Source organism: Corylus avellana, chromosome ca6 (genome assembly GCF_901000735.1).
Source record: "Corylus avellana chromosome ca6, CavTom2PMs-1.0".
In the NCBI taxonomy this organism is placed as follows: Eukaryota; Viridiplantae; Streptophyta; class Magnoliopsida; order Fagales; family Betulaceae; genus Corylus; species Corylus avellana.
Window position 1 is genome coordinate 16961224 of NC_081546.1, and position 9904 is coordinate 16971127.

Here is a 9904-nt window from a genome sequence, read left to right on the forward strand (position 1 = left end):
GGGTTTAGTCGAGTCATTTTTAGGTTCAGAAGTGTTCAGGCATGTCGTAAGAGGCAACTAGCAGCCTAGGATAGATCCCCTGCAGCGTAGGATCGATCCTACCTAGCCAGGATCAATACTAGCCCCTCCAGAACCCTATTTTGTCAATCTTTAGGTCCTAAGTCAGTGTCTTTGGTCTAGGAGAGTTGTCGAACATTAGGGTTTTTGCAGAAAATCACCTTGGAGAGTTCGATGTTGGTTTTGAGGACTATCCCAAGAGGCAAGTGAGTGAATCTCACATGGAAACTATTATGTGATTAGCATTGTTTCAATGGACTGTTGTTCCACAATTACCCACCTAAATTAATAGGCAAATAACTGGATGTTTTACCCTCAAGTGCACGAGGTCAACATAGTAGTATAGTGTGCAAATACGGGGTCATTCCCACAAGGATTGCTGAATCTCGTCTGAAAACAATTCCCAAAGTGAAATAAAACAAAAGATTGGATCTAAATTGATAATGATAAAAAGGTAGGGCTTTCATATTCACCACTAATTATATTTAGCTAATATATCAATATGCCAATGTTTTGGTGTCTACTCCTTAAACTATTGATTTCCCTACGCAACGAATTAGGCATGGGTATCTACTCTAATTCTTTTTTTTTTCTTAGAGGCTTTAGCGTGGGTGTCTACTAAGTTGTTCTTTAATAAAGCATAAAACTGTAGAAATCGACAAACACATGAGGCCTAGGGCATGGGTGTCTACTCCTGGTTCCCCATGTTGATTAACCCAAGAATCCGGTGTGGATATCTTTTGTTACTTATGTCAAACTCAGGACTCGGTCATCTAAATTGATTTAACTAACTAGTCCATACCACATGCACATGTTGATCAGGCACACACATATGAGGAATTCATGAAATTAGGTACTAATCAAGGTAGACACCACAACAAGATCATCACAAAGGTGCCAATATTGAATATTAACAAAATATAACTAGGGTTTCAATCTAGCCCTACTAAATAAATTAGCTACACATAGAGTTGATGTTAAACATCTTCATAAAATAAAAGAAAAGAAAGGAAAAGAATAAACCCAAAAGTTGAACTTGAAGAGCTCCAATTCTTCTCCTTACAAAGCATACCTATTCTAGAGGCTTAAGGGTCTATTTATAAGCTTTAGAAGTCCTTGACAAACTAGTAAACCTATAAATTTCATAGGGTTTCAAAACCTATTATAATTGGGGTTGGAAAACCCTAATATGGAAATAATGACAATCTAGCCGCCACTTAATATGTCTTCTGCGCACGGGTGCGATCAATCGCAACCCATGTGTGCTCGATCGCAGGTTTGCGATCGAGCCTCTTCTATTATGCGCTCGAACACTAGTTGCCAACTTCGTGCTGTGTCTTCTTTGGTACTGCGCTCGATCGCAGGTAACCTGTGATCGATCGCAGTGTCAGGGGCTCCCATTTTTCCCATCTTCTCTCTTTGAGCCCAAATCTTCCAGATTTACTTCATTTTCTTCCAAAAGCCTACAAAAGTATGGAAAACACAAAAATGAATTAAAATGACCTGATTAACTAAAACCAAAGGATTAAAACATGTAAGTTAAGGGCTAAAAATATGAATATTTTAACACTTAACACATCCCCAAACTTACATATTGCTAGTCCCTTAGCAATACCAAACTAAAAACAAAATGGAAAAACTGAAAACAAAAAGATAAATCCATTTTTTGTGGGATGTACAATTGCATTTAGCATATGCAACAAGCCTTTTAAACCCATAGGAATTCCATAGAGGACGAGTGAAGTCTCGTGAGGGTTTTCTAGAAATGTTACACACAAACATCATGCATAGTTCATGTTATCCCAAAAATTAAAGCATCACTTCAAGATCATGATTTTCATTCATTAGCAAGCTTAAAAAGATGAACTCCATCTTCACAATGAATTGGAATCTCAAAGTGCAATTACTTATAAAGGACATGCTAAAACCTCACAAGTTTGAAAACAGTGTAAAGTGAATTAGCACAAAATTATGAGGCTTCCAAATCTTTCCAATGTGTAATATCTCCATATCTCAAAATTCATTGAAATCCCTATTAAAATGAACAACAATGGCATATTTCTTTTTTTCACTCTCTTTTTTTTGGTCAGGTTGTGCAATGTTTGGTTCCCTTAAGCTTTGTAATTGACCAATGTAGCAAGTGTTAAGTCAATGACTTGCAAACCAGATGGTTTTAGGGCATTAGGTGTATACACACCCCTAAGGACCTACTAACTTGAGTCAAAAAGGCTACAAAACCAAACCAACCTTGACATTGATCAAATCTAAAATTTTCACCTTTTGATGTGAACACTCAATACTTTGAGGCAAAATGTCGAGTTACTCAGTTAAAACTTCATCAATGATCATTTATTTCACACACACACACACACACACACACATATATATATATATATTTTCAATATATATGCCATAGTGTCATCAAATAAGTCATCCAATTTCATCCAAGCTGCAGAAACACACATATCAGACCTCATGTCATACCTCACAGATTATGTTCTAATGTGCTTGTGTGATCAGATCAAAGATATGATTTTTCAACTGTCCTCAACAAGTAACCAAACTAACAAATTCACTCATCAGATCACGTGTTCAAAATTTTAAGCTTACTGATGAATTCAAGCCACAATTCTTTTAGATCAACTTAAAATTTTAGGACAAACATGAACATGCATATATATATATGCATATATATATATATATATATATATATATATATATATATATTCTCAAACAAACACACAAAACAAACAAAATAACATGAAATTGGGACAAAGTGTGTGTAAACAGCACGTATGCCCATGCCCCTAAACTTAAATGACACATTGTCCCCAATGTGTCTAAGTAAAGGAAAGAGTGTACCCGGGAGATGGTCGATATGATCTTGGAAAGCATGGCTCATAGCACACCCCCAAACTTGAAGTCAAGCACACTTGTTCCTGCAAAGTAAAAAAACACAAAAACAAGTAAAAAGTAACAAAACTAAAAATAAAGAAATAAAAATTGAACTTAAAACACACTAAACAAAACAAAAGGAAAAACTATGGGGTGCCTCCCATGGGCGCTAAGTTTTACATCTTCAGCCAGACAATGGTCCACGCTCAGTGCTGTCTAGAAGTTGATGCTTCAGAAGGTGGTGGTAAACGGCTAAGTATGGTCCGCATTAATTCTCCCAAGGCAGCTAGTCGTTGATCCATCAATGCTTTATCTTCTCGAGCTTCCCTTCTTTGATTAGCCAATTCTCTTTGAAGGCCTGCCATCTCTTCACTAAGGGAGCAGTACTGTGCGGCTTGAAAAATCATTGGGGCCTCCTCCTCCTTTGCTGCTGCCGGCTCAGCTGCCGGTTCATCTTCGGCCATTGGCTTGGCCTCACTCTCTTCTTCACCAGCTGCAGGTGCTGGGAGTACCCGGGGCATATGGGAGCAGCTCTTATTCCATTGGCGAATGCCAAAAATAGGAGTAGTAGTAACTGGTTCGTCTGCTGCGGTGCCCTTGATGCCCTTTTTCCGAAGAATATACGTGATGAGGTATGGGAAAAGCAACCCCCATGAATGAGTGGACTCTGCTTCCCCAATGTGCACTCCATTCCAAAATTTATGTATTTGGTTCCAAATAATATTAGGAATGGAGTACCAGACATCCTTGTGGAAAGCGTAGAGGGTCTGTAGAAATTGATCACGCCTTTGAGTTTTGTGTCCCAAGGGGAAGGCATTGCGATGTAGGATGGAGTCCACAAACCAAAGCCGTTGGGGTAGCTTGGATCGGCTGCCGGCATTATGGTGGGCGTCTGCATATTGCCCTTGATACATGTCTTCAATGATTTCTACCATATAGACTTGGGGCGGTTGCTCGGCAAGATGTCTGGCTTCAGCAGGGTGCTCATCATTGCATTGAAGGGCTGCCGCAATGTCGGCCCTTGTCACGTCAATGGCTTGGCCGTGCACCTTGGAAGAGAGAGCAACCAAATTGTTGCAGTCATGGGAAAGGTTGGCATAGAATTCAACTACCAACCTCCGGTAGGCGGTGGAGGTGACCGGAGTTGGGTGCTTTGGGGCACTTGTACTTCGCCGGAAGGGTGTGAGGAGGAATAGGGGGAAAATGACCTAAAATAGGTCACGTGCCCTACTGTCCGAGTGCGCTCGATCGTACTAATGGTGCAGTCGATCGAATTCGGGCAGGGGTGTGCATGTGTGGCTGAGGTGTGCTCGAGCGCACTCAAGGTGCATTCGATTGCACTAACAGAATGTGTAAAGCAATCATTCGGTTACTGCACTCGATCGCATGCTAGCTGTGATCGATCGTAGTAACATAAAGTTTTTTTTTTTTTTGAATGCATAATGTTCAGCAGTGAAAAATTAAGACACATGTAAAGTAAAGAAATTGATATGATGAAAAACAAGAAAAAAAAAATGTACCGCCCTTAGTGGCCTCGGTACCACTATTTTGAGTAGATGCATTTGAGCTTCTGGATTGCTCAAACGCTTCTACTTGTGACTATAATGTCTCTAGTGTGAAGAGCTGCACTTGAGCTCAACAGACTATGGCTCAAGTGCCCTTGGTAGTGCAAGAACAGGACCTCTGAGAACTGTGGCTGCTTTCAGCTGCTGGTGACTCCTTGGGTCAGGTATTGTTTGAGCTGGAAATTCTCCCTGCTTCCTCTCACTTAGCTCCTTTGCCATCTGACCAATTTGCACTTCCAGTCTTTGAATGGCTTGATCAGTCTTTGTATCGAATTGTTTTTGATCAGCCGTGAATTGCTGTTGTAAGGTCACCAAGTTGTGTATCTTATTCTCTAATTGGTTCAACTTTGACTCTTGAGTTCGTTGGCTTCCATGTTGGGGCCCCTTCTGCTGTCCTTGATTATTACTCCAAGAGAAATTTGGATGGTTGCGCCATCCTGGATTGTAGTGTTGGAGTATGGATTGTTCTTGTGGGGGTAATTGTTTTGTCCCACATAATTCACCTCTTCTTGCTCTGCAAATGAAGATAAGGGACACATCTAAGTAGTGTGATCTAGGTGGGAACAAATAGCACATACCTGGTTGGTGTGTCCTATTGCAGATGTGAGATTTTCTGAGCAGTCGTGGCCTTGACAATCATGTCCAACTTCTTTTCCACAACGGCCATCTGATTGGGAGATCCCCCATTGAGGTTTACTTCAAATATGCCCTTGCTTTTGAATCCTCTCCTTCCTCTAGAGCAGAATTGCTGGGAATGCACACTTAATGTTCCAAACAGCTCCATTGCTTCCTCACTACTTTTCTCCATAAGTGTTCCTACACAAGCTGAATCAACCATCCCTTTGTTAGTATCATCTAAACCTTTATAGAAAATTTGTACCTGATCATCTTGAGGGAAGTTGTGATGTGGCACTTTAGAAGCAATGAATTGAAGTGATCCCATGCCTCGAACAACAGATCTCCATCTCGTTGTTGGAACATTTGAAGTTCCCTTTTAAGTTGTCTTGTCTTCTGAGCTGGGAAAAACTTCTTCAGAAACTTAGTGGCTAATTCTTCCCAAGTATGGATAGAATCTGCAAGCAAAGAATTATACCGCTGTTTAGCATTATCTTTCAAAGAGAAAGGAGAGAGGACTGACCTGAGTCTCTCTGGGGTTAGGCCTTGGACATGCCGCAACTTGCATAAATCAAAGAATTCTTTAAGATGCAAGTTGGGATCCTTAGTAGCTGTGCCTCTGAAGTGAGTCAATGCATTAAGGATTTGAGGAGAAATATAATAACTGCCTTCCACCTCCGGTTGATATGCTGCGCATGAGGGTTGCTGGAGGTTTGCTGGAACGAATGACTGCTTCATCGGTCTCCGCACCAGTGGTGGATTTGCCTCTAATGGTCTTGGCCCAATTGGATTCTCTTGCAAATCTTCCATCTTAATTTCTTCCTCTTCTTCTTTGTCTCTAGGTCGTTGTCGAATTGTTTGCTCAATTTTAGGATTGAGTGGAATGACGGTTGAGTCTTGAGATCGATGACCTTGCATCAATTGAATTATTTTTTCAGTTAGGCAGCTTCAGTGCTGCTGGTTCGGATGCTCCCTGGAACTGCACTCGATCGCAGGTTGGTGCGTTTGATTGCACTGCGCTCGATCGCAATCACAGAATGCTAGTCCGCAACCTAAAATAGAAAACAGAAAAATTAAAGAATCAATAGAAAATCTTTTTTTGACAAAAACAAAATTGAAAATTGAAAATTAAAATAACACAACTAAAGGAAAATGAATTTTAAACAAAATTTGCCGTAGTCCCCTACAACGACGCCAAAAACTTGTTCCACAATTACCCACCTAAATTAATAGGCAAATAACTGGATATTTTACCCGCAAGTGCAAAAGGTCAACATAGAAGTATAGTGTGCAAATATGGGGTCATTCCCACGAGGACTGCTGAATCTTGTGTAAAATTAATTCCCAAAGTGAAATAAAACAAGAGATTGGATTTAAATTGATAATGATAAAAAGGTAGGGCTTTGATATCCACCACTAATTATATTTAGCTAATATATCAATATGCTAATGTTTTGATCATGTTATGAATATCTAATGTTTGTCAACCTAAGGGCATTGGAGTCTACTCCTTAAACTATTGATTTCCCTAAGCAACGAATTAGGCATTAGTGTCTACTGTAATTCTTTTTTTTCTTAAAGGATTTAGCATGGGTGTCTACTAAGTTCTTCTTTAAGAAAGCGTAAAACTGTGGAAATCGACAAACACATGAGGCCTAGGGCATGGGTGTCTACTCCCGGTTCCCCATGTTGATTAACCCAAGAATCCAGTGTGGATATCTTTTGCTACTTATGTTAAACCCAGGACTCGGTCATCCAAATTGATTTAACTAACTAGTCCATACCACATGCACATGTTGATCAGGCACACACATATGAGGAATTTATGAAACTAGGTATTAATCAAGTTAGACACCATAACAAGATCATCACAAAAGCTCCAATATTGAATATTAACAAAACATAACTAGGCTTCCATCTAGCCCTACTAAATAAATTAGCTACACATAGAGTTGATGTTAAACATCTTCATAAAATAAAAATAAAAAAAAGGGAAAAGAATAAACCCGAAACTTGAACTTGAAGAGCTCCAATTCTTCTCCTTACAACACATACCTATTTTAGAGGCTTAAGGGTCTATTTATAAGCTTTAGAAGTCCTTGACAAACTAGTAAACCTAGGAATTTCATAGGGTTTCAAAACCTATTACAATTGGGAGTTGGAAAACCCTAATATGGAAAGAATAACAATCTAGCCACCACATGATATGTCTTCTGTGCAAGGGTGCGATCGATCGCAACCCGTGCGCGCTCGATCGCAGGTTTGCGATCGAGCCTCTTCTATTATGCTCTCAAACGCTAGTTGCCTACTTCGTGCAATGTCTTCTCCGGTACTGCGCTCGATCGCAGGTAACCTGTGATCAATCGCAATGTCAGGGGCTCCCATTTTTCCCATCTTCTCTCTTTGAGCCCAAATCTTCATGATTTACTTTATTTTCTTCCAAAAGCCTACGAAAGTATGGAAAGCACAAAAATGAATTAAAATGACCTAATTAACTAAAACCAAAGGATTAAAACATGTAAGTCAAGGGCCAAAAATATGAATATTTTAGCACTGAACACGTACTATTTTGATATGAATGAGAAAACATGCATCACTTTTATTGCACGAACTCTATTTTCTGAACATGTGAACTCTCATATTTGTGCATATGATGTAACTATGATTACTAGCTAAGCTAAAGTTTGCGTAAGCATTTTAGGTCATGCATGCTTGTAAAATATCGTGAAGATAAGTGGATTTAGTAGATATGGCACTGTGTCATGGGCTACTAGAATACGGGTAAAGCCCTATGGTCCAGTTTTGTTATGTTTTGCCATTAGATCTAAGAGGCCAGCTGAGTAACCACATGTATCCATGTTCACATTGTGGTTACGACATACTGCATTGTTAGCAGTGTGGGCGGCCCAGGGTCGGAACCACTCGGGCTATTTGATAATGACCGCTAGTTTGTGCACATCGGGGCATCGGTGTTATACCAGAGGTTCTTTTGAGAACGCACAAACCCTATCGGGAAGGGGTAAGGGCCCGAATAGACCATATGGAGTTTAGCTAAGACGGTAGGATCAAAATTATCATATATTCATATATTTATACTACATTTCATATTCTCTTACTAAATATTAGTTTTCTTGCACGATGTTACATGTTAATGATGAATAAACCTTTTGCACATCATTCGTTCACAAATCATATAATTTGCCTTCATGTTGTTTTATCTCACTAAGTGGTGCACTTACACTTGATCTCTTTCCACTTATGGAACACTATTGTGTTTCACAGATAGTCAGGAATTAGACGAAGATGTTAGGGTGTGATGCCCTAAATTACCAAGAATTAGCTATCCCAAAATCAACTGTTACACTTAAGCGTTGAAAATCATTTTTGTAAACCCCAAAGGTGTGCCATATACCAAGCCTTCACTTGAAATTAGCCCTAAAAACCCAATTCAAACTCTTTGGCCGAATGTTCGACCATGTCCATAGTGTGAACGTTTGGCAGGGGACCACAGCAAATGGTCATTGACCAAAGTTTGGCCTACCATGTATTGACCGAACGTTCTACCTGCAACCCTAGAACCACTGTGTAATTGTATATCGAACGTTCGCCCCTAGTATTGAACAGTCGGTGATAGTATGAAAAGCATTTTTAACCCATTCTCCACCTCTGCAAAAGAGAGCATTCCTCATCACTTCTATAAATACCCCCCTTCGTCCCCCAGCCTTCCCTTACACCAAAAACCCTAACCCTAAAGTGAAAGGAGAGTTTCTTGAGAGGAAGAAGAAGGTTTTTGGGGAATTTTGCTATCTTCAAGATAACTCTTGAACTTTCACAAATCTTTTATGTTATCTTGCTATTATCCTTGCTTTCTTCAAGCTTTTAAAGATATCATGACTTGTGTGCAATTTTTCGCCTTGAAAGGAAAGAGTGGTTTTCTAATGTTTTAGAAACGCTCATTTATTTCTTTGGTTTTCTTGTATGTCATGCTTCACAATGTGTATGAACATGTTTACAACCTAGGGTGTAGTTTTTAACTTGGTGAGCTGAGGGTAGAAGCCCAAACTTGGCATTTTTTAATCTGCCCGAACATTCTCTACCTATTTTAGCCAAATGTTCTCCATTTGGACATAACGTTCAACCAGAGCCCAGAATGCATAAAAGTAGGGTTTTGTGATCTTTTAGCTAGGCGTATTTAATTAGGACCATTTGTGTCATTAGCGAACCCTCTAGCACTACGTATAACGATAGCCAATAGCAAGGATTTGGAATGTTGGACGACTCAAGCGAGTGTATGAGGTAAGTAAACACTTATGACTGCTTTCCTTTAAAATGTGTGATATGTCAGCTGACTGAATACACGTATGATATGAGCATGTTTACCCTTTTATATAACTTGGTAATTATTTTAATAATCAGATTAATAAGATTCATTGTATGACATGGTACACCAATACGTGCGGTATAATGGTCATGGGCTTACTATATATACCTGATTTTGTGGTCAAATGTGTGCGGATGTGTTATATGGACCTTCGATTCAATGGTTGTTTCGTGACCGACGCAACCATAATTGGCAGGTCACTATAGGACATACATTATTAGTAGCGTGACCCACCCAAGGTCGGACTCAATCGGGTTGCTAGAATATGAACAATAGCGTATAATGGCCGAGGCACCGACATTATATTACAGGTCCCTAGGGACAGTGCCAATCCTGTTGAGATGGGGTAATATCTCGGGTAGACCATACATGATAGTTATGACCTAATAAA